We start from the raw sequence: 24,251 nt of genomic DNA, 5'->3' as shown, positions 1-24,251 counted from the left end.
AATAATTCATAACAGCATTGATTTGGATGCATTATTATTTTTGGAACAATGAAAATTTATTGCAAAAACAAACTGAACTGAGCTGAACAAACAAAACAACAAACTGAACAAAGATGTAATTTACATCTTATAACATGAACTACAAAGTATTTTGCAATGGACTTTGCAGACCGGGGCACCACATTTGCAGCAGCTCATTCGGATTCTTCTGCGCCGTTTACATGATGCGCACTGGTTCCTCATCGTGGACCGCTGCTCCTGCTCCTGCTCCTGCTCCTCCTCCTCCTCCTCCTGCTCCTGCTCCTGCTGCTCCTGCTGCTCCTGCTCTCTGCCCTGGGCCTGTAAGACCAGGCTGGCAGCAAATGGTGTTCTGGGCAGGCAGGTTCTCTTCATCATGGTGGGTTTTATAAGGGCTCTGCCAACCTGCTCTATGAACAGACGCCGCAAGTGATACTTTCCTCTGTTCCACTCTGGGTCCACAGCGGTGAATAGGATGAAAGCATTGTAGCAGCTTACGTCGATCATGTGGTAGAACAGACACATGGGCCACCTACGTGTCTTCCGACGGCATGAGTAGGTGCCACAAACCTGCAAAACAAAAAGAAATGATCAGATGACATGAATAGATTTATACAGCCATAAGCAAGAGATTCTTCCTGCCTGTGGGCGTCAAACTAGACCCCCCCCCCCCTCTCCTTTCTGTAACTATCAAAACTATCGTAGTCTAAAACTATCATCTCATATCAAAACTATCATAGTCACATTATCTGACTTTATCAGTTATAACAATGAGAAACAGTAAACAATTTGGCAAATAAATGACTTATAATTGTGCTTACCTGGTCCAGATGATCCACTGCCCCTTTGCATTTGTTATAATCCAGGATGATGTGGGGCTTTCTTTTGCCAGAGTCCTGGACTTTTGGCTCCCGGTGCCTGGTGCTCAATACGACAACATTTTTTCTTTGCTTGGGGATGTAGGAAACCACAGCCCTGTTGTGGCTAAAGGCAAAGATGGAGGACAGAACTTCTCTGTCTCGAATGTTTAGCAGCTGTGGGGGCAGCTCAGGTTTATTCAACCGCAGAGTGCCCACCAGGGCCATCCTCCTCTTCCTTAATTCCTCTGCAAGAGGAAATGATGCAAAAAAATTGTCGGTTGTGACTGTGTGGCCCTGCAGCCCCTCTGTTAACTCCAGCACCACCCGCATGCCTTGGTTGACCTCTCTATTTGCTGATGCAGACTTTCCTGTATACACTTGAAGCCTCCAGGCATAGGAGGTCTGCACGTCGCATAGGGCCCAGATCTTCAGCCCATATTTAGCCGGTTTGGAGGGCATGTACTGCTTGAATGAACAGCGGCCCTTAAAAGGGACCAGCTGTTCATCTACACAGATATCCCTCCCTGGGTTGAAAAATTTGGGCAGGCGGTCGCTCCATTTGCTCCATAAATCTTTTATTGGAGTCAGCTTGTCCCCCCTGTAGCGACCTGGACGGGAGAGACGATCATCAAATCTTACTGCCCGGTTAATTTGCTCAAATCTTTTTTTTGACATGGTGGCAGGAAACAGAAGACGCCCATCCCCATCCCACATCCCACAGGCTTGTCGTTGTTTCATGTTGAGACCTGTACAGGCCAGCCAGGATCAAAAGCCCCATGTAGGCGCGCAGCTCCTCCTCATCTATGTCCTTCCAGTCTTTTACTAACCTGTTGCCTTGCAGGTTGGTGAAATGCAGGATTAGCTGCATAATGTCCTCAGCAAAAAAAAGATTGAAAGTGCTCACAGGGCTGCTGATCCTACGAATTGCATAATGGGTTGGTCCTGGGGTTAAAATGGGAGGAGGAAAAAATGGCAGGACCTCTTCATGTGTGGGTTGCCACATGATTTCTCCATTTTTAGATCTCCACTGGTCATCCTCCAGTCTTGTCTCTTCCTCCTGCTCTTCTTCCTCCTCCTCCTCCTCCTCCTCCTCCTCCGACGACGAGCTGCAAAGCTCCTCGGTGCCTGGCAAAAATTCTTCTTCGCTGTCAGAAGTATCTCCACTGCTTGTGGTATCTTTTTCACTTTCTGAAGAGTGCAAAACTGCAGCAACAGCCTCCTCTACACTGAGTGTACGCTTCATTGTGTCTGTGCAGAAATGACCACTAAGACCAGGCTGCAAAGTATTCTCATAGACTTCAAAGGTGCACCTGAATAAACATGCTATACCATGCATCCAATAAGAGAGAGGAGGCTCTCCCTGATAAAAAAAAAAAAAACATAAACGCACCACCTTTGGCCTTTGAGCTCTCTCCCTCCCTCTCTCTCTCTCTCTCTCTCTCACACACACACACACAGCACACACCCACATACACATACACAATACCATTTTATGGTGGTCAGCTGTTTTATTGTCATGCATTTTGCAAGGTAAGATAACCATGTCCTGCATTCAAAACCACTGAAAATGTCTATGGTGGTGCTATGCCTAATATTGTGGTCATTTGATCCAAAACCTATTTTTCCTTTATTTTGAAGGCAGATGCTTAGATCCATTAGGTATTCACGAGAAAAGCATTATCACATGTCAGGATTACAGTATGTTGAAAATATGTGATTATAATGGGAGTCAATGGGGCCCAAAATGGTACGAGGGATATGAAAGGTAGTACATATGTGAATCTCCTTTACTATACACCACACCATAGAGGGGATCATTGAATTTTAAAAATAATCCTAAAATACACATCCTGGCCAAGTTTCATGCAACTAGTCTTTAAAATGACTCATATATTGAAAATCAAAAATCCAAAGTTACCCAAAAGGGTAACTTTTTTTTATGAGGAATGCATGAGGGTTAATTAACAATTTTTATAAAAAAAAGATAAAAAGATAAAAATATTATTTTTTCATAACACAATTTAAACTTATCAATAAAAACATTAAAGCATCAAGTACAAAGTTTAAGTCTCTAAATGAATCCTGAGGGTCTGAACTCACAGCTACATCGATCGAAGAACACAAACACCACTGATTCTGTAAGAAAAGAAAAGCATCACTTCCTGTTCTACGCTACAGCTTAATCAGAGCTTATCATACATAATCATCATTATAAAATCAATGTGAATACTTCATTACAAACAGCCATTCAGTAAAAAACTGAATCACAGGAAATGAAATAAAACTAAACATCTCAAATCAGCTTCACGTTGCTCTGAGGTCGATGATTTCATTTAGTTTCAGTTCCATAACACAGTGAATATTTAGAATAGAATACAATTCAACTTTATTGTCATGTCACAGGTACAGGGCAACGAAATGCAGTTTGCATCCATCCAGAAAGTGCTTTAGCCGCGATATAGATATATTACAATATATATTAGCAATAATAGAGATGTGTAAGTATATTACAGAAATGGGTCTATTATGGTATGTTATAATGTACACGGTGTGAAGGTATGTTATGAATATTCTATAACTATAAGTATGTACAGGCTGTAGTGAGTACAAGCTATGTACAGGATATAAATATGAAAAACTATACAGAATATGAAATAAATAACTTTACAGAAATCTGAGATATACAGTTATACAGAAATGTGAACTATGCAAGTTATAAACAGTTGTAGGATTAAAAATTATCGTATGTACAGAATGATTATTTACACAGAACTATACAGTAGTGCAGTTAAGATAAGTGAGATATGTGGATAATTTCTACAGAGGCTATATAAAGTGCTAGTGGTTGTGAGTGGTGGTTCAGTCCATATTATTACTGTGTGTATGAGGGTACAGTTGTCCATTGTGTGTGTGTAGGTGGTTGTGGGTGTGTGTGTGTTCAGTCCATGAGTTTAACGTGGGTCAGATGTCAGGAGGCAGAGTTCAGGAGTCTGACAGCTGTGGGGAAGAAGCTGTTCCGGTACCTGGTGGTCTTAGTCCGGAGGCTCCTGTAGCGCCTCCCAGAGGGCAGGAGGGTGAAGAGTCCATGTGATGGGTGACTGGGGTCTCTGATGATTTTCCCAGCCCTTTTCAGACACCGCTTCCTGTAGATGTCCTTTATGGCAGGAAGTGGTGCTCCGGCGATGCGCTGGGCAGTTTTCACGACCCTCTGCAACGCCTTCCGGTCCGAGGCGGAGCAGTTCCCGTACCAGACTGTTATACAGTTGGTCAGGATGCTCTCGATGGTGCAGCGATAGAAGTTCACCAGGATGTCTGAGGACAGGTGGTTCTTCCTCAGAGTCCTCAAGAAGAAGAGGCGCTGGTGAGCCTTCTTGACCAGCTTGGAGCAGTTGGTTGTCCAGGTGAGATCCTCGGAGATGTGGACTCCCAGGAACTTGAAGCTGCTCACACGCTCCACAGCCGTCCCCTTAATGTGGATGGGTGGATGTGGGTCAGCATTCCTCCTGTAGTCCACGATGAGCTCCTTGGTCTTCTCGGTGTTAAGCAGCAGGTTGTTTGTGTCGCACCACTCAGCCAGATGATCCACCTCCTCCCTGTAGACGGTCTCATCGTTGTCGCTGATGAGGCCAATCATCGTGGTGTCATCTGCAAACTTAATGATGGTGTTAGAACCATCAGCAGGTCTGCAGTCGTGGGTGAAGAGGGAGTAGAGGAAAGGGCTCATCACACAGCCCTGTGGTACCCCGGTGTTCATTGTGATTGTAGATGAGCAGCATCTGTTCACACAGATGATTCCTGTGATGAGAAGCTGTTATCAAATGATTTATATTTTCTATGAACTTTTTTGTGATAGAAAATGATTCAAACTAAACTCAATAAAACACTTTCTAACTCTGTAAACACAAATGTGACTCTATTATTTCCTACAGTGTTAAACTTGAATAAATCTTTATTTACATGCAGAAAATCAGAGTTTGTCCTGACTGTTGGAGCATGGAGGGATTGTGTTTTCCAGATGTGTTCCAGATGCTGCTGTTTGGTTTATATAGATCTTTCATTCCATGAATCCAACATGTGAATGTTTGAATGATGGAATCAGTCACTCAGTGAATGTTTTCAGTCCACTGGGACCTTGTTTGGTCTCCATGTAGAAGAGCTGAGGTTCCTGTGATGATCCTGTTCTGGAAGCAGAATAAAGTCCAGCAGGTAACCAGACAGCAGCTCATCTTTGTGTCCTTCACACTCGAAGTTCATGTCAAGTGAAAGCAAAGCATCACTTCCTGTAATTATAACTGAATACATGTTATAGTTGTGAGCCTAGTTGTTGTTGTAAACATTAAATCAGTGCTAAAGTGCATCATATTCTGTATTATACTGTAGTTTACTGATTCTTTGCATCAGTACTTGACTGGACCAAAAATAAAATAAATCTAATCTAATGCTGCGAAGACAAAGAGATATAGATTGTCTTTTGTACCTAGTGTGTAGAATTATAGGGACTATTTTACATAACCATCATCTTGTCATTGCATTAATTATCATTTCATCCAAGCATTTATTGAAGCTGCTGGCATTATGTTATAATTTATATTATAGGGGTTATCATAATCAAATATTAACATGTTTATTACAGGTGCAGTATAACTACTTTAAAATGATTGAGTTAAATATATATATATCATAACTCATATGCTGAGTATATTGTTACAGTAAAATAGTAGCTGAGCAAAGGCCTGAATGTATTCAGCTTCTTGTGGTATTTGAGTTTGCTTAGTTACAGGTGACGGAAGGATGTCCAGTCCATGGTGACCTCAAAGGCCTTAGGTCATCACTATATTCGGAAGAGTATGCCACAAGGAGGAACCTCTATGTTGCAGTTAATTCTTAAAATACATGAATGTTCTGTACATGCAAATTATGTGCTTGTAAACGCAAGAAGGGCGTTACAATACCCTGATGTTATAAAAACAATCTAGAGTGTATTTTGGGTAGAGATGTACAACTGCTTTGCAGTTTGCACCTCTCCACGCTATGTGCATTCATTAAAATCAATTGTTTGATTGACCTCTTCTGGACCATCATTGTTTTACTCTCATCCTCAATTTCGAACTCGTAACATTTGGTGCATTGGCCAGGGTTGAGTAGAGAGAGTTAGAGGTTGAGACTGAGAGGGTCCAAGGTGCTCAAACAGGCAGACACGAGTCAGTGGTCGAAGTGAGTGGACATAAGCCGGCTTATTCAAAGGTAAGGCACTACCTGTTGAATTATTTCCAAACAGTGCTGAATTGGTTCTGACAAAATTGAAAGTCTACTCACTGAAAATTACTGGTAAAAGTCTGTTTTGATTTTGGTGAAAATCTCATGAGAATTGAAGTTGAAGTAATGATAATGTAAGGTTAAGTGACAGTACTGATTAAAGGAAATGCAGTTGGACTGCTACGAGGATTTAAATGCAGTTGGACTGCTAAGGAAAGAGAATTTAAAGTAGTTGGACTACTGAATTTAGGAAATAGGTCATTTGAAATCTGTATATGGTCATACAGTTATAATTGAATACAAAGCTGGGCTTGGGCATCAATAAAGTGGGTTGGTGGTTTCATAGGATGTCTTTAAAACGTAATTAAATTCATGTAGAACGGAACTGTGGAAAGTTCTAGGAAGTGCATCGCTCAGAGGTAACGCTTGCGGAGTCAGGGGCGCTTAGACTCCGTCCTCAGTTGAGGGATAGTCAGTTGGTCACTGTGGAGCTTGGGGCACTCCAGAATAACTAGTGGTTGGACCACTTTGCCGTTTGGAACGGTTTATGCACTTTTTTGGGTAGTAAAGGTTGGACCTTGGGCGTTGGACGCTTTTAAATTGACTTAGGAACTTTAGCAATTAGACCAGACACAGGTTGGACCTGATACTGGGTCATTGATTATCAAAAACTTGGAGTTTGTCCCTTGGAGGGTTAATTCAAATTTTGTCTAAATTATGTAGGTTGTGCAATTTAAGGCCTTGTAAATATTATTTAATTTATCAGACGTCTCTGTGTTATAATTTCTATGTTTGTATATAGGCTCTGTCTGCCACGGGCACTGCAGCAGGCTGTTTATTTTGAGAGTGTGTCTGTGTTTATGTAAATGAGATGCCTGTGACTTATTTAGAGTGACATTTCCTGTTTACTAATGAGTGGCTAATGACTGACTGCAGAGCCAGGGTTAAGGACGACTTCAATCTGTGTTTTAAGGGAAGAAATGCAGTTTATGTTTATTATATTTGTGTGACTGTTGTTGATTATGATAAGTATTTCATGATAACTGTAGAATATGAGTATGGGGTTTGCTTGACACGTGTCTGTACTAGGTAAAACTGTGTAAAACTGATAGGAAGTTTATAGGGACTGCTACACATGGCTGATGCCTGTATTTAAGACGCTGGAGTTGTTTATTATAATATTGTAAGTAAAGTTTTATTTCTTGCCATGACTGTATGACTTTTGCGGGGTTTTGAGATAGGATACATAAACTGTTGATACTTAAGACCGTTACCTGGGTTCTGAGAACTGAAATTGAATTTGAGATAATTTAATTAATAAATATGTCTGCAAGCCATGTGTGTTTTGGGGTGTCAAGTAAGATGTTTTAGGATTTTAGATGGGTTTTGTTTCAGTTTGAGATAATATATATACAGTTACATTTTCTGTGTGTGTGTTGTTGAGTGACAACATGCGCAGTTTAAATTGGGCGCTGTTCCTTCCTCTTTTAGTTTCAAAACACAAAGGCTGTGAGATTAAAAATTACTGTGAGTAACGGTTTGACTTTTGACTAGGGAAATAATATGCTTACTTTTGGGTCTATGAAGATATTTGACCTTCAGTGATGTTATGAGAGGTTTCAGTTTTCTTTTTCTTTTTTCTTTTGACTTGCTCTTTCTGATCATGGAAGGCATGTCCAAAATACTCGTATGAAAGCGTATTTTGTGTGATTTTAACTGTGTGAATGCTGTCAGTATTTGATTTGAGTGACTGTGTGATTTGTCTAAGTGAAAAGGGAAGTCTGAGAGAGAGAAAGGCAGTGCGTGTGAGACGATTTATGGCGTCTGAAAGAGGTTAGAGCATTTAAAAGGTGTGTATGGAATAAAGGAGTGTGAAATATATTTCTTGTGTGATGAAAAGTAGGATGTGCTAAAGTTTGAAAGTGTTTTTAATTCAAGAAAACAAAAACAAAGGAGTTAGATTAGTTTGAGGAACAGGAAATATTGCTCTGTCTACCGGGGCTGCAGCGACAGGAAATAGTGAACAGGAACTGTGCATGCCCATATATGGGAACTGAGTGTGTACAGAAAGAACACAGAGAGAGAGATTTAACTCTAGGCACATGAAGCAAATGAAGCCTTTAAGAAAAATGCATATATTACTAATTATATGGTTTAGTGTGTCAATACAGGTGGGCGTCTTTCAACTTTGCAACCTTGAGTTCAGCAGCAGAAAAGTAGATTAAAAGAATTGGGAGAAAATAAGCCAGTCTTTGGCTCGAAATTGTGCAGCTTGAGCTCTTACTTTGTCCTTCACCCCGAGAAGACACGCAAAAGACAGTTAATCACCTGATGAAGACAGATAGAACATCGTGGACTTGAATACAGCAGGCAAACGACAGGGCCACTGATCCATTAACACTGATGACGACTGACGACCAGCAGCAGCATGTAAGACTAATGCAACATGTACTGTGAAAATACAGGCTGGGCAGTTGAACAGTGGGATAAAGAATTGTGGAAGAGCACTGGACATTGAGTGATATTTTGCCATGCTGGGACTTAATTTGAAAGAAAAGACTGTAAAGAAACAGAGAAGAAGACAGCAGCTGAGTTGAGACTGTGTTTGCTGGAGCTTTGAAGCCCGAATAGGACATTGTGCAGAGAGGACCAGTGAGAGATGAAGCTGGACGAGTTTGACTCATGAGAATATAGGATATAATTGGATTGAAAATTGAAGCCTGAACTCATGAATTGTTTAGGGATGTCCACTACAGCATAACAAAGAGGTAAACATTAGAAAAGGTAAGAATAATGAAAGAAATAATTGTCATTACCTTAATGAATAGAAAACACACATACAAATTGTTACATGTGAGATATTTTTGAAATGAATCAGAAGTGAGATAGTTTGAATCTAAAGCTCAGTGGTGAAATGCATAAATTAAATATGAATATATAGGATGCAATGAAGAAACAGCTTACACGTAGTGTACATTAACATGAATACATCGCAAGGCAACGAAGAACTCAATGAATTAATTTAATGAAGAAGTAGTTTACACCCAATTAACATAAAATGCAGGGAAGAACACGCTTACATGCATGGCATAATTGGTGTTTCTGACCAGAGACAGAGAAATGGGTTATTTAACCACTGGTGATAATAATGAAAATGTCTTAGTTTTGTTATTTTCAGGAGTAAAGCAGACTTGGACCGGCTCTCCACAGCAGCAGTCGGAAGAAAGTTAGAGGTTAACATCTATGGATAAGTTAAGGCAAGTTTCTGGTTGAATTGTTCACAGCATGATGTGTCCAGGAACCTGAAAAGCAAGCCCCAGCTCCTGGCTGAAGACCAGGAGGGCGGTAATTTAAGGTGGGAAATCAAAATGTGGGTTAGTAACTCGGGAAAAAGAAAACTGACTGCTTAACTGGAGAGTTGGGAAGAAGTCTGGGAGACTGTGAAGCCATAGATGCAAAATAACATATACCCATACACACACAAACAGAAAATGCATTAACCTTATAAAGACAAGCTCCTGAAGCTTAATGAACAGATATTGATTAAAAACCTGGCTAAGAACATAAGCATATGCAATGAAGATCTGCTTGCTGCTTGTATGAGTGAGAGAATGGTGTGAATGGTTAATACAATTGATGGAAAGATTTAAAAGAGATGGAAAAAAAAAAACAAAACAAAAGAAAAGTGTTTATAAGAGTGACTCAGGAGTGCTCTTGCACTGATTGATCAAAGTAAGTGATTAGTATAGAAAGAAAATGAAAATAATTAAATAATGTGATAAAGTTTAAACATGTATTTCTTTTGCCAAGTTAAATTGTTGAGATATGGCTGAGTATGGAAAAAGTTTGAGAGCTTGTGTGAATGTGGACAGAGGAGCTTGCTGTGTGTGTGTGATTGAGGCCTTAAAGGAGGGGTAGATTGTTCAGAGGTGCAAATTTGATTAGGAGGTTTATAAATTAGTGTTGACACATTGTTGTAAGGTGTTAGGCTGAATCTGAGTATGGTAAAGTGCTTAACCGGGGTTATTGTTGTGTACGAAACGGTGTAGCTTTTGGCGAGGTTTTCGGTGTGTTGAATGGGTGAAATTTAAGATGGTTTAAGATTTTTTGGGGCTGTTGTTTTTCATTTTAATAGAGGGAGTTTTGATAAATATGGACAGGTCTAAAAGGGCCCATAGTTTTTATAACAGTGCACTTAGAAAAAACCTGTCAGGTGATTTTGTTTTGTACTTTGATGAGCTAACAATCAGCTCTCTTTTTTCTCATTTTTGCTCTAAGCAGGCCTGGAAGAGAGTGAACTGACGGCGCGGACAAATTACCAAGTAAGGATTGCAGCGAGTCAATCCAGTCAAAAGTATAGAGAACTATTTTCCTAAAAGGAAAAACGAAATAAAACAAATGATTGAGCTCATTTTGCTGATGTGGAGCATCTGATCACGTCGCAGCAGAAGGCTGCAGATCAGCAAAAATATCATGTGTGAATGCATGTGAGTGAATGTGAGTGATGGGACCAGGAGGGGAAATAAATAAAAGGTTGACAAACAGGACAAGTGGGAGACTTAAATCTGGGGATGCTGATTTTGGGATATTGATGTGTGCGTTGAGAAAATTATTTATTGGGGTTGGATTATGTTATTACATTATAGGATGCTAAATGCTAAAAGGAAACATTGATGTAACTTAAGTTACCATGAATGGAGGGGACACATGATTAATAACTGTTCTGTGTAAGTTTATTTTGGGTTATAACACAGGTTGGATCATCAGTGGAGAAAGTGAGTATAAAAGGTGATGTTCTGGTTAACACACAGGCTTTTGTTTATAGGACGTTTCAAGGATGCAGGCTGTGGATGGAGCCAAGAAAGGATTTGACATGATGATTAATTTGATTTCATTCCTTAAACACAGGTTTGAAGGTCCGGAGCATGTAGACTTAATATGATATGACTAACCTTTTTAAGGCCCTAACCTGAGTGAAGGATTTTGAGTTTGTAACATATGAGATGTGTCACAAAAAGGGGAGTTACAGGATTTAAGGTTTAATTTGAAAGGGTTTTAGGATTACTTGATGATGTTTAGGTTTTTGATAATTTAGGTATGGTAAAACTGAGGCAGAAAGTGTTATTTTCAGGTTATTTTTGATTTCTAGAATAAGAGGTTATAATTTAGGCGTGCACATACAGATATGTCAAAGGAAAATTGTATATATGTTATCAGCTACATGAAATGTGTCTACGTGACGTTTACCTAATAACTTATGTGATGATAAAGTTGTTTACCGACTAGCAGCTTGCTCTCTCTCTTGAACCTACAGACTTAGAAAAGGGAACTTCAGCTCTGAGTTCTGAGAATAACTCTGGTATTTTTATAAGTAGACAGGAAACACGTCGAGACCGCCGTATAGGGCAAATGTGTTAGAGCTTGTAATTAAATGTGGGCTTGAAAAGAGGAAGCAAATTTGGTACAGGACGTGCTTGAGATGATCAGATGAGAGAAAGGAGAAGAACAGAGCACAAATACACCGAGTTGTTTATATTACAAAGAAGATCAAAAGCTTGTTAGACACAGGTTATAATGGAAGCATAAAAGGGATGAGAGGAACTTTACATAACATAGAAATCCTGCAACAATTCGTAAATTGCCCAAACACAGTGTTCAGACCGGATATGCGCTACCCGTTAAAGGGGCGAAGAAATCAGGCCTAAGTTTGAAAAATGAAATGGGTTAACTCGATAGAGGATGTTTCCAAAGGTAGAGAAAATAATGTAGGACCTTTTACTAGGAGAAAGCTAACTGTATCTTTTACACTTTACAGTGTGCATTGAGGGAAGTCAGGAATAGTTTAAATTAGGATTGAAAAAATTAAACTAGGTGAAAAGGGGTGTAGCAAGTAGATTTAGGGCAGTTCACAGCCTGGCGTAAATGCAAGGTGCCAATCACACAGCTTAAGTTATTAGTTTGATTTATTTTATGACAAAATAATAAGGAAACATTGAAAACATACAACCCGTTGAGGAGACAGATAGGGTTGGGGAATTGAAAGGGTTGGTTTGTTTAGCATAATGCACTACAAAGTATACAAAGTTTATATAACATGATGCAAACACACGAATCAGAGACACGTAATGAGAAAACTGATTAGAATGCTCCTTACAACTACATGTTTATTGTATGCAATGATATTAACTATGGCTGTGTTGTTTATTGTCTATATTTTGCAGGGCACTCCGAACCACTTGTCTGAACACGGAGGCCAGTCCAGCCCAGCACTTCCTGAGACTGTAGTTGCTAAAACAGGATCGGTAAAAAAGACAAAAGCGCGAGGGGTCAGGTAAAGGTGATGAGTGTCTCAGCAGGAATAAGGGCATAGGGTTGAATTATGGTAAAGGGTCTACCAGCTCATTCACATTTGATTTGTGTGACGTCATTAAGTGTACAGGAGCTAGTAGTAGCTGGAGAGCGTATGAGGTACGGGTCTGCAATCACCCCATGATATGCTTAGGGTAAATTTAGTTGATGCAAAGTCTAAGCCGCTCAGAGAAAGCTTAATCACCATTCTGACTGATCAGATGGTAACTTCGGGAACAGTAGCTCAAAAGGAACAGGAACCAAAAGGGAGAGTACTTCTGACAACAGATTACTTTAGACTGAAGCTTAAAGAGTTGATAAAGCGCCACCACGGGTTTCAAGGACAGTAACCTCTGGCTTGATTGGGTGGCTCAAGATGCTAGAGAACAACATGTATCTGACTGTGTTGCCTGTGCTTCAGCTAGGTCACGGTTGTTTACAGAGCCCGCACCATTGCATTAGAGGATGAGTGGGGCTATGATTGTATGTTACAGTTAACTAGAAGTGAAGTGACTACTGGCAACTGTACTGTGTTGTCCAGACTTTTCCCTGCCATTTCAAAGCAGACAGCAGTGGGACCATTTATGCTAAAATTAGATAATTACATGTTTCAAGTTTTCTACAGATAATGAAAAGTACAAGGTGGGAGAGATCGACCCAACTAGGTGTGCTGTCACACTCACAGGACGAACCACCAACAATGTGGCGACTCTACCACGGTAATTGGAACATGGGCAAGAAGTGGGCTCTACTAATACTGTGGGGAAGATATTCGTGTTCCTATGGGAAGCGTGAGGGACATGTGCGATGGTGCGATTGGGAGCTCCGATCATGCTTATTGGAAACCAGGTAAAGGCTATTCCACAACATAACACGTGAACTTTAGCTGCCATATGTAAGAGATACATTTTGGCCAAAGAGGGACCCAGACTACCCATGCATATGATCCTCGTTTGAACTCGCCGACCTGGATAGACTCCATAGGAGTGCCCAGGGAGTTCCTAATGAGTGCAAGCTGGTAAGTCAGGTAGTTGCAGGATCGGAGAGTATATTTCTTTGGGTAACGCCTAAGGAAAATGTTGGCGTATTATGTTCATTACAACCTGCTGAGACTCTCTGACCAAACCAGGGACGCCATGATGGGGTTCGCAGAACAATTAGGTCCGAGTTCGCTGACGGGAGAGCGAAATCGAATTATCTAAAACCATGCATGAGCACTCAGGTATCGAAAATATGCTGGCGTCCTGGATGACATCTGTGTTTGGACAATGGAAAGGTGTGGCTAAGTAAACTTGGCAAGTGTCAGTGATGTTTTCTTTGACTGTACTTTTGGGAATATTGGTCATCGCTAGTTGTGGTATCATTCCTTGTGTCAGAGGATGGTTGGTAAAGATAATGGCGAGGGTTGCGAACCCTGCCTGGGTTGAGGGAAATTCTTTATTCCTATTATATAATCTGCATTATTATGATTGCATTAAGAACATGTTTTACAGCATTGTTTACCAGTAATATTGTTTACAGGGTTCATATTGCATTGCATAGGTTTGTCATCACATTCATTCTATTCACAGGTTTAGTTCATTTTATACACATTGCATATCTGTGCTTGTTTAGAGTTGATGTTCTATCCAAGAGGGTTTTAAGCTTCACTGGTGAGAGTGTCCAGGTGATACATGTTGAGGGAAGATGAGAACATAGCAGGTGAATTGCATGCACGCTTACAAACACACATGATTTAAATATAGGCCAGGCCAAAGGCCTGGACTTGATGCAGCTTTCAACTTTACAGCTCCTAACTTGCAGGAATGGCGGGGAGTGTAATGAATGAATGCAAAATATGCTTACAGACACAATCATGACAGGGGTTTATTTTACAGGGTAAAGGTGGACCACAGGTTGCTTTGTTTCTGCTTAGCAACTACTGAGGTAAAAGGTGTTAAAGATAAATATGCAATAAGTGAACAGGAAATGTGTGAGGGTGAGCCGGGTGAAACAAAATGTTGTAGATAATGGAAACTTGTCTAACGGGCATTAACAGTAACCTTTGCATGTTATGTATATGCTTGAAGCCAAAGGAGGCATAAATCCAGATAGAAAACTTTGAAGTGTGCTTTTAGCGGAGATTTAGGCTGACAGGGGATGGTGTATATTTTACCCGGGTGTGTTTAATAAAAAAAAAAAAAAGCGTTGCTCACACACATAAAGAGTATTGAGATTAAATAAAGTTAATATAATGGATAGAGCCCAGAACAGGAAAATACATAAGTAAAATCAAATGTAATGTTTGATTTCACTTTTATTGGGAAACAATCAGGCTAGAAATGTGAGTAACCTATGTTTAAACTGTGAAAACACTCTCCACATACATTAAAACTGTGCAACTCTGAGTGGGCCATGCAATCAAGCAACTGTTACATATCTGTATTAAACTAGCCAACATAGACTCACCACAAATGATGTTGCCCTGCAGCGGGGGCAGAAAATCATTTGCAAACCAGGGATCTTATGTTGATTATCATATTCTTACTTATGTACACACACACACAGAAGGGAAAAATTTCAAAACAAAACAAAAAACAACTTCGCTTAACCTGTCAAGCACAGGAGCAAAATAAAAATCTCTTTGGGCTCTGTTAAAATTTCTTTAGTAAAGTGTAAAAGGCCAAACCTAAGAGGTTGGGCAACCCGAAAGTCCCTCCAGTATCAGGAGTTAATAGTCAGGAAACATTCTTCACTTTAACGCGCTTTTTATGAAAAACCACTGACTCATAGATGCAGATAGACATACAAGTGCACATACATCCAGATGTGCATTTAGACATTAAAAGTGTAGAGACATGTACACACAGATTGGCAAACCGGTACAGAGTCTAACTGAAGAGCTTAACAAAGCAGACGTGGCAGTAGGGTTTGTGATTTTGCCTGATATGATATTGGGAACCAACTTTGAATAATAATGACAGGAACCTGAGATGAACACAGTAGGTTAGTAAGGTGTAGCAGAGAGGGTCAGAGCGAAGGTAGTGGACCTGGGAATAGTGTAGTGACGTCTTTGGAAGACGCCAAAAGGGGAATTGTAGAATTATAGGGACTATTTTACATAACCATCATCTTGTCATTGCATTAATTATCATTTCATCCAAGCATTTATTGAAGCTGCTGGCATTATGTTATAATTTATATTATAGGGGTTATCATAATCAAATATTAACATGTTTATTACAGGTGCAGTATAACTACTTTAAAATGATTGAGTTAAATATATATATATCATAACTCATATGCTGAGTATATTGTTACAGTAAAATAGTAGCTGAGCAAAGGCCTGAATGTATTCAGCTTCTTGTGGTATTTGAGTTTGCTTAGTTACAGGTGACGGAAGGATGTCCAGTCCATGGTGACCTCAAAGGCCTTAGGTCATCACTATATTCGGAAGAGTATGCCACAAGGAGGAACCTCTATGTTGCAGTTAATTCTTAAAATACATGAATGTTCTGTACATGCAAATTATGTGCTTGTAAACGCAAGAAGGGGCGTTACAATACCCTGATGTTATAAAAACAATCTAGAGTGTATTTTGGGTAGAGATGTACAACTGCTTTGCAGTTTGCACCTCTCCACGCTGCGTGCATTCATTAAAATCAATTGTTTGATTGACCTCTTCTGGACCATCATTGTTTTACTCTCATCCTCGATTTCGAACTCGTAACAAGTGCTATTATCATGGTTAATAACACTAAACCATAAGTGTTTTGCCACTGCACACTGCACTTTTTTGATGATAAAATTTAGGCTGTTTCCTCTGGGCTTATATTTGTGGGTATGTGTTGTGTTTGTTTGTTTTTATATCTCTGTATGGACATACTGCAAATCTATTTCCCATTGGGGACAATAAAGTTACCATTGAATCTAATTTGAATATCGGAAAAATTGCATGCACATTATACATGTTCAGTAAAATATAACAAACATCATGTATCTCTTAGGTTTTACATTTATATTCTAGGACTCATCCTCCTCTCTTCAGATATTTAAATCCAATTCCTGGGCCACCTCCACCTCAGAAGAGCCCAGTGATGCAGCACCAACAGACCCTGCTGACTCATCTGAGTGATAAGGTACAAAGAGAGTCAGCACAAAAAGATGGATGAAGGAGCCAACATGAGTATTTTAACAGACTCTTAAAAAATGAGAATCTGGTTTATGTACTTAATGTTCTTATGAGAACAGCTTACACTGCTTCTGCTGCAAACTGTTTCCAAGAGAGATTATAAACTGGATACAGAAACACTGAAGGACGAATAAATGGAAACACCACCTGCTCAGTGTCCATGAGGACAGCCAGGAGGATAACGCTCACATGGTAAGATGGGAGGACTCTGAGGTCAGTTTTACAAAAGGGCTCACAATAAAGGCCTGGCATCACTGAGGCTGAGAGAAAAGGATGGTGTGGCAACAATTCAGTGTCTGTGAAGGTTCTCAGTCATCCAGGTCATCGTAGTCTAAGGAGGTTGGAAAGAAAAGCGTCTGGACTTCTTTAAGTTGCTTAAAGACGTTTCACCTCTCATCCGAGAAGCTTCTTCAGTTCTAGGGTCAAATGGCGGTGAGTCCCAGATTTAAACCCAGTGGGAGTTTCCCCCCAAAGAGGGACAAAGGACCCCCTGATGATCCTCTACCTAATCACATGAGCCAAGGTGTGAAAACGGGTGTGGGTCACAATCAGCCAGGGTTTCGAGTGAGCTCATTGTGAAACCTGGCCCCACCCTATCATGTGATTTCCTGAGGTCAGATGGCCCAGGGTGTGAGTGGGCGTTAAGGCTCTGTTTGAACAGTTGCGGTAGCTTACGACACCAACTGTCTGCCATCTATAATCCAGTTTTGAGATCCCTTCCCAGACGCCTTAATGCCCACCAAATGTTCACCAAAAGTCACATTTTTTATTTGGAAACTCACAAAGTTCAGGCTGAAAGACAGAAGGATCCTAATCACATCTTAACAAAAAATAAAATTCAGACTGTGTCTTGCATTAATCTTTGAGTTGACTCCAAACTAGTGTGTGATTTCCCCACACTGTCACAGTTCTGGGTCATTTTGACCCAGCATTTTGAGTTCCTTATGTTTTGGTTTATTTTTGAATGATGGACTGTTTTTCATGTTTCTCTGGTGCTTTGTTGATTTTTATGATGAATCTGTGTCTTTCTGCTGCGTCTCTGCCAGCTGTGGACGAATGTTTGAGGATGAAGTTTTCCTGCTGTGTGCATTACGGTCAGATACGAACCTGGAGAAAACAAACAACCCCCCTCAATACAGAAAATCATTCTCAAAATGATTGATCTAAAAGGACAGCGTATTTTAGGTGGAGAACTGGAAGGAGCTGGATAAGGCTCTGGTAAACAATAATCTGGAGTTTATATTTAGTGTCAGGTTTTTCTTGCTTTGGGTATGAGAATTCCTAGTTCAACTCCCAGATAAACCCATGTTTTATTTTATTTATTTTGTTAATATACTGTGTGTTAGTTGGGGCTGTTTATTCAGCGACCATACTAAACATGAGGTCATCTTCTCATGCATCATCTAAATCTTGAAGTGGCTGTGTGATAGAAAAATCTAATAAAGTTGTGCAACGCTCTAAAATTAAAACTATCCAACACTCTTTTCAGTAAGCTGACGGAATCTGTCTCTCTCTCTTTGTCTATCTGTCTGTTTCTCCCAGGCCTTGTTGTAGCTCCTCTGCTATCTGTTATCCAAGCACTATTAGCATGATGTAGTGACACATCACGTTGCTGAATTGTTTTTCTTGAAAGAACGTGACACAGACGTCTGCTCCCAGGACAGGGTCGGGAGAAATGCATAAAAGAGGCTTGAAGGGAAATACTGTGTATGCTTTGGCTTCCTTGCATGAATATAAACATGTTAAAACTTGCTCTTATGAATGTCTCACTTCATAAGGGAGTTTTTCTAACACTGTGGTTCAAGAAGCAGAGAGTGGGTCATCTGCGGGTCCAAAGATTGGTGATCATTTTTTCCTGACCCCTCCAGTCTCCACTTTGAGTTATCTTTGGGTAAGATCCTGCATCCATGACCTGTGTTGGCGTTGATCTGTTAAAGAGGACTGTGGTAAAAAAGAACACACACACACATTGCCTACTCAGTTACAAGTCCATTTACTGTAGCACATCTTATGGTGCAGACAAAACTTTTTTTTCTGTCCGTCTCATAAATTCCTCACTAACAGTAAAATTTCTTTAACCCACACACATACAACACACTGAGCCCTTCTGTCTAAGTGCTAGACAGTCTGTCTAACTTCTCCTTCGGGTGTCTACTCTTAAACAAACAGGTACATGCCCAACTGAACGCAAACCACAAACCACGAGGTTAAAAAACCTTTGCATGCAAAAGTGCTACACAGTAATGAGTCACAAAGGACAGCCAAAAAACAGCCCAAAGATATTTGTGTTTAAAGTTTGATGTGCATACCTATAAACGGCACACTCAGACACATCATGGCCAATGGAGGTTGGTCATATTTGTCTGTTTTTCTTGTTTTAAGGGTGGATTTCATGCTGGCACATTTGGTTGAGAGATACTTCTGACCCAAGAGCTCTGTCTGTTATATAACCTCACTTAGCGTAAGCTCTGTGGATGAGGTGTAAAAAGGATGACATTCACGTTCCTAATGGGTCATGAGAGGCGTTAGCATAGAATCAGAATATCTTTATTGTCACTGAAACAAGTACAGTGAAATTAAGAGCAGTCCCTGCGGTGTCAAGAGAAGAAAGTTTAACTATAATTCAAAAAGTATAAAAAAGAGGTAGAACACAGTCATTCAGTAATAATAAATAGAACCTTATTGCACATAAACACTATTGTGCAGAATATCATCCATTGCTCAGTATTTATCAGGTTGAATTGTGGGTGATTACTTGTAATTCAAGGTCCTAACCGCTACAGGGTAGAAACTGATATTTAGTCTAATAGTCTTTGTCTGATGCTCCTGTATCTTTTGCCTGATGGCAGCAGTTGGAACTGATTATGAGGGCTGTGAGGAGTCTTTTATGATATTTCCTGCTTCCCTGGGAAGCGAGAGCTGTGCAGTTCATCCAGAGAGGGTAAGATGATGTCCTGGGCTTTACAATCCCCTGAAGTGTTTTCCTCTGTGCTGCTGTGCAGCTGGAAAACCACACACAGAGGCAGCAGAACATCGATAGGACAGCAGCAGCTTTCGAGGAATGTTATTTTTCCTGAGGATTCTTAGGAAGTAAAGTCACTGCTGAGCTTTCTTTGACAGCTACGCTGTGTTCAGACCCCAGGATAGATCCTTTGTGATGTGAACTCCCAGGAAACGCTGTTTCAAAGACAAATGTAAAATACATATTTGTTTCTCTTGTCTGACTATTTCTTGAGCGGTCACAAAACTAGCATATGTAGTTGAATTTGCAGACCTCATCCTCTTTGAGCACTGATTTTAGATCAGCCTTCGGCATCAGTTCTGAAACTGGTTCCCCCTCCTCTCACCTCCCTCCAAATATTTTTCAGCAAAGGTTGCTGTTTGTTCTGGAAATGTCTTACAACCACTTACAGCCACTCCCGTCAGAGATAAAAGCAAATGAGTCCACCCAGGCATCATTATATTTCTCCTTCTATTTTCTTCAGATATTTTTTTTTCTTATATTTATCCATGTTTAGCCTACCTGGGGTCGTAAAGCTTGATAAATGTGCCGCGGTTTGTCGGGCATATACTGGCGTTTGTGATGTGTATTTTGAGCAACAAAAATTTAATATTACAAGATCACAATAATCTTCAAATTTTGAACTACAAAAAAACAGCAAATAATAAAAATATAATACACTTAAATTTACTTATATTCCAAAGCCACAGGGAGCCGCAATAAGCATGCCGACCCCTGGTTCAGTGTTTTCATTCCTATTAAAAATAATGCACATCCTTTAATTTTCCTACAAACAGAATCTGATGTCAAATGTTTTGGCCAATCAGGCATCATCAAGGATAGGAAACTGCTTGGAGGGTGTGGTTTTCATCTTCTTGAGGTTATATTAATACAGACGTTCCTCTACACTGGACTCAGCGTGACACAGAGGGTCAGTATGGCACGTCTTCAGCTGCTCTTGATTGTGACCTCTGTTTTGGGTGTTTTCAGTCTCTGTGCTGGAAAATGTGTGCCATTAGTTTCAGGAAGGCAATTTAATGTAACTTTTGATGAGGGGGGGCCTGCGACGCTCCCCTGCTGCTATCCATCATCTCGTCCATCTGACATCAGCACGTCTGTATCTGTACGGTGGGAGAAAAATGGGAAGGTTGTGCTTGAGCAGAAATCCTGCACTGACGACAGCAACGAGATCCCTGATGGCCGACTCTCTGTATCACCTGACAGATGCTCAAGCGGAAGCTTCTCCTTGAATCTGCAGCAGGCTAAGATTGAAGATCAGGGATTTTACTTTTGTTACATCAACGGTAAAGACTGTCATGAGGCTGTTGTGAACCTGACTGTAAGACCGCCACCTCTGTCGGTATGCATCACTACCTTTTGCAAAAGAAAAGGTGAACACCACACTTTCCACTTTGTTCAGTAGGTAAACCACATTTCTCATTTATGTTTCATGTTCTCTGCAGTCCACCCTGAAATTCTGTCACCAGGCCTGAGCTGCTGTCAACTTTACAGAAGAGGAACTTAGTATCATCTGCCTTGTGGACTCAGCGCTGAAATCAGTGCATCATGTGGATCCAGTGCTGCACAACATCCACAAGTGATGCAGTGTCAAGGACCTTCCTTCTCCCTCTCTTCAACCCATCTGTCGCTGCTGCCCGTTACATATAGTTCTCATTTCAGTGTCTAAAATCATCAAAGTGTGAGGTTGGAAAGCTTTACTCTGAGTGTGCTTTATGATGATTAGTGTGAGCAAAAAAATCAGGCTCTCCTCATAGAGGAAGAAGACCAGCAAACAGGATCTAACTGTGAGGAAATGCTGCCTGTATATGAATATTGAATATTCATTTTATTCCGTTCATTCAGTCTTTAAGTTTTCATTTTTCAAATATTCAGTTAATCATTACTTTATATGACTTTTACATTTTATATCTCTGCCTATCTGTACTTACTGTATTTCTACTCATTCTGTCTCTAAATAAACTGCTTAATTGCTCCATTGTCTTCTTTCTACATGCATGTGTGTGTGTGTGTGTGTGTGTGTGTGTGTGTGTGTGTGTGTGTGTGTGTGTGTGTGTGTGTGTGTGTGTATGTGTGTACTACTATTTTATGCAACTTTATTGATGGTCATTCTTGGCCAGGACACTTTTATAGAAAGACAAAAAAAACAAAAAAAAAACAAACAAACAAAAACAAACAATCCCCTCCACACAGTCCTTTTTATAAAGTGCTTTAAAAGCTTGAACTTTATAGCTAACAGGTTGATTTTCTTGTTTCAGTGCAGCTAGCCAAACTTATTGTTGCAGCCAGTAAGTTTTATGTTAAAACCGAGGATATACCTTTAAACTGATTATTACCAACCAACAGAAGATGGTTCTAAACATGTTTTAAAAACTTTAAACACTTATTTCTTAAATCTAGTTTCACAGACTGAGTTACATCTATGTCAGTTTCTTAGAGCAGGGCTCTGATGTGTAAATTAGTCAGTCATTAGCACAATTTCTTCTTTAATACCACAGGACTCTATGCTTCCCCTCACATTTCACTTCCTTTTTGGATTTTTTTTTCAGTTAAAACTTTCTGTTCCACTTTCTGTTTTATCAATTTAGACATCAATAAAAGTGTTTTTATGCACAGAATGTTACAAAGCTTTAACTGGTTAATATAACGTAGCCTCTGAAAGGAAGTAAGGGACTTAGAGCCTGGAGGAAGCTGCAGAGTTTTTCACCCATTGTGTGTTTCTGTGTTTTAATTGCACTTAAATATAAAGTGTTAAAGGCAGACTGTCTGCATCACACTTTTAAGACTAATACCTACATTTTGAAATCAAGAGACCTCCACTTGAAGAACCTATGAATAAGGTTTTGTGTATATTGCACTAAACCATGCATAATATATAGCACACACTGAGCATCCCAGCTTTATGAAATGACTGTCTCTACTGTGCCTTTACACAAAATAATAATGTTATGCTTTAGACCTGAAACTAGCAGCTGAGCCCATGAAGTCATCACTCTGCTTCCTTTATTTTCCAAAGGAAGGTGACAAACCATGTGTTTAATTTGGTTGTTTATTTTCAGTCTGACATGAATCTACTGCAACACTAAGATAATAATAATAAAAAATAAATAAATGGCTAGCTAAATGGTGGTTGGGTTCTCCCCAGCTTCCTCCCACAGTCTGAAGCTTTACACGTGGAGTTAGATTAATTGGTGATTCTAAATTGTCCAAAGGTGTGAATGTGAGTGTGAATGGTTGTTTATCTCTCTGTTAGCCCTGTGACAGACTGATGAACTTTACTGCCTCTCTCCCTCTGCCCTTAAACTGATTATTACCAACCAACCCACTTACATCACACTCTGTACTGACAGAAGATGGTACTAAACACATTTTTAAAACTTTAAACATGTATTTCTTAAATCTAGTTTCACAGACTGAGTTACATCTATGTCAGTTTTTGAGAGCAGGGCTCTGAGATGTAACTTAGCCAGTTATTAGCATAATTTCTTCTTTAATACTGCAGGACTCTATGCTTCCCCTCACATTTCACTTGCTTTTTGCATTGTTTTTAATTAAAACTTTCTGTTCCACTTTCTGTTTTATCAGTTTTGACATCAATAACAAATGATTGTATGCAGGGAAAAATTCTTTCTAAAACTAAAAAAGGGGCTTAATCTATAAGTGAGATTGCTGTGTGATATTTGTTGTGTTTTATTTGTTTTGTACTACGAAGTTGTCGTTCTGGGAAAAGGTTGTAAATGTTAATGAAGCTTTAACTGGTTAATATAACGTAGCCTCTGAAAGGAAGTAAACAGGTAAATGGAATTAGAGCCTGGAGGAAGTTGCACAGTTTTTATTTTCTGTAAAAGTCACTTTCTATTATGTGACTTTTTATAAAGTGTACCAAGCTTTTTGAAGGAACTTTTAATTGCACTTAAAAAATGAAGTGTTAAAGGCAGACTGTCCTGCTTTAAAAAAACACCCTCATATGTTGTCCTACATCACACTTTCAAGACTAATACCTACATTTTGGAATCAAGAGACGTCCATTAGCCACGAATGAAAAAATATGTGAAAAAGTTTTTGGGGGTTTTTTGCTTGTATTTTGTGTATATTGAACTAAACCATACATTTATATAGCACACACTGAACATACCACCTTTATGAAATGCCTGTCTCTACTGTGCTTCTACACAAAATGATGATGTTATGCTTTAGACCTGAAACTAGCAGCTGAAATAAAAAATGAAATCATCTTAGCTACAGTGTTACAGAGAACCACATTTTCTGCTTTCAGATCAAAATACACACAGAAGCACTTTTGCTATAAGTTTGTCCTCTATGTGTCACAAATGCTTCACCAATCTCCACTGATGCAAAGGTGCCTTAAACATGTAATGAGAAGTATTTTTACTGCTGCCTTCAAACATCACTCATAAAACTGCCCCAAACGACTAACTCTGTGTTTCTACAAACGTACTGAAAACAAAAACAAAAAGAGAAATGAACTGAAGTTGAAGTGAACACAGAAAGAGGAACAAACTGACCCCAGGAAGCCAGGTGTGGCAGCTGTGCCTGCATTTATAGTGAAACTACACTT

General features: G+C 39.7%; 1 pseudogene; it reads right to left on the bottom strand.

The window, feature by feature from the left end:
- LOC120432743 lies at window positions 1–2,121 on the bottom strand (annotated as a pseudogene).
- Window positions 2,122–24,251: the final 22,130 nt, after the last annotated feature.

The sequence above is a fragment of the Oreochromis aureus genome, linkage group 3, assembly GCF_013358895.1.
Source record: "Oreochromis aureus strain Israel breed Guangdong linkage group 3, ZZ_aureus, whole genome shotgun sequence".
Taxonomy (NCBI): Eukaryota; Metazoa; Chordata; class Actinopteri; order Cichliformes; family Cichlidae; genus Oreochromis; species Oreochromis aureus.
The sequence above is the reverse complement of the archived record's forward strand: the minus strand, read 5'-3'. Positions and strand labels throughout refer to the sequence as shown.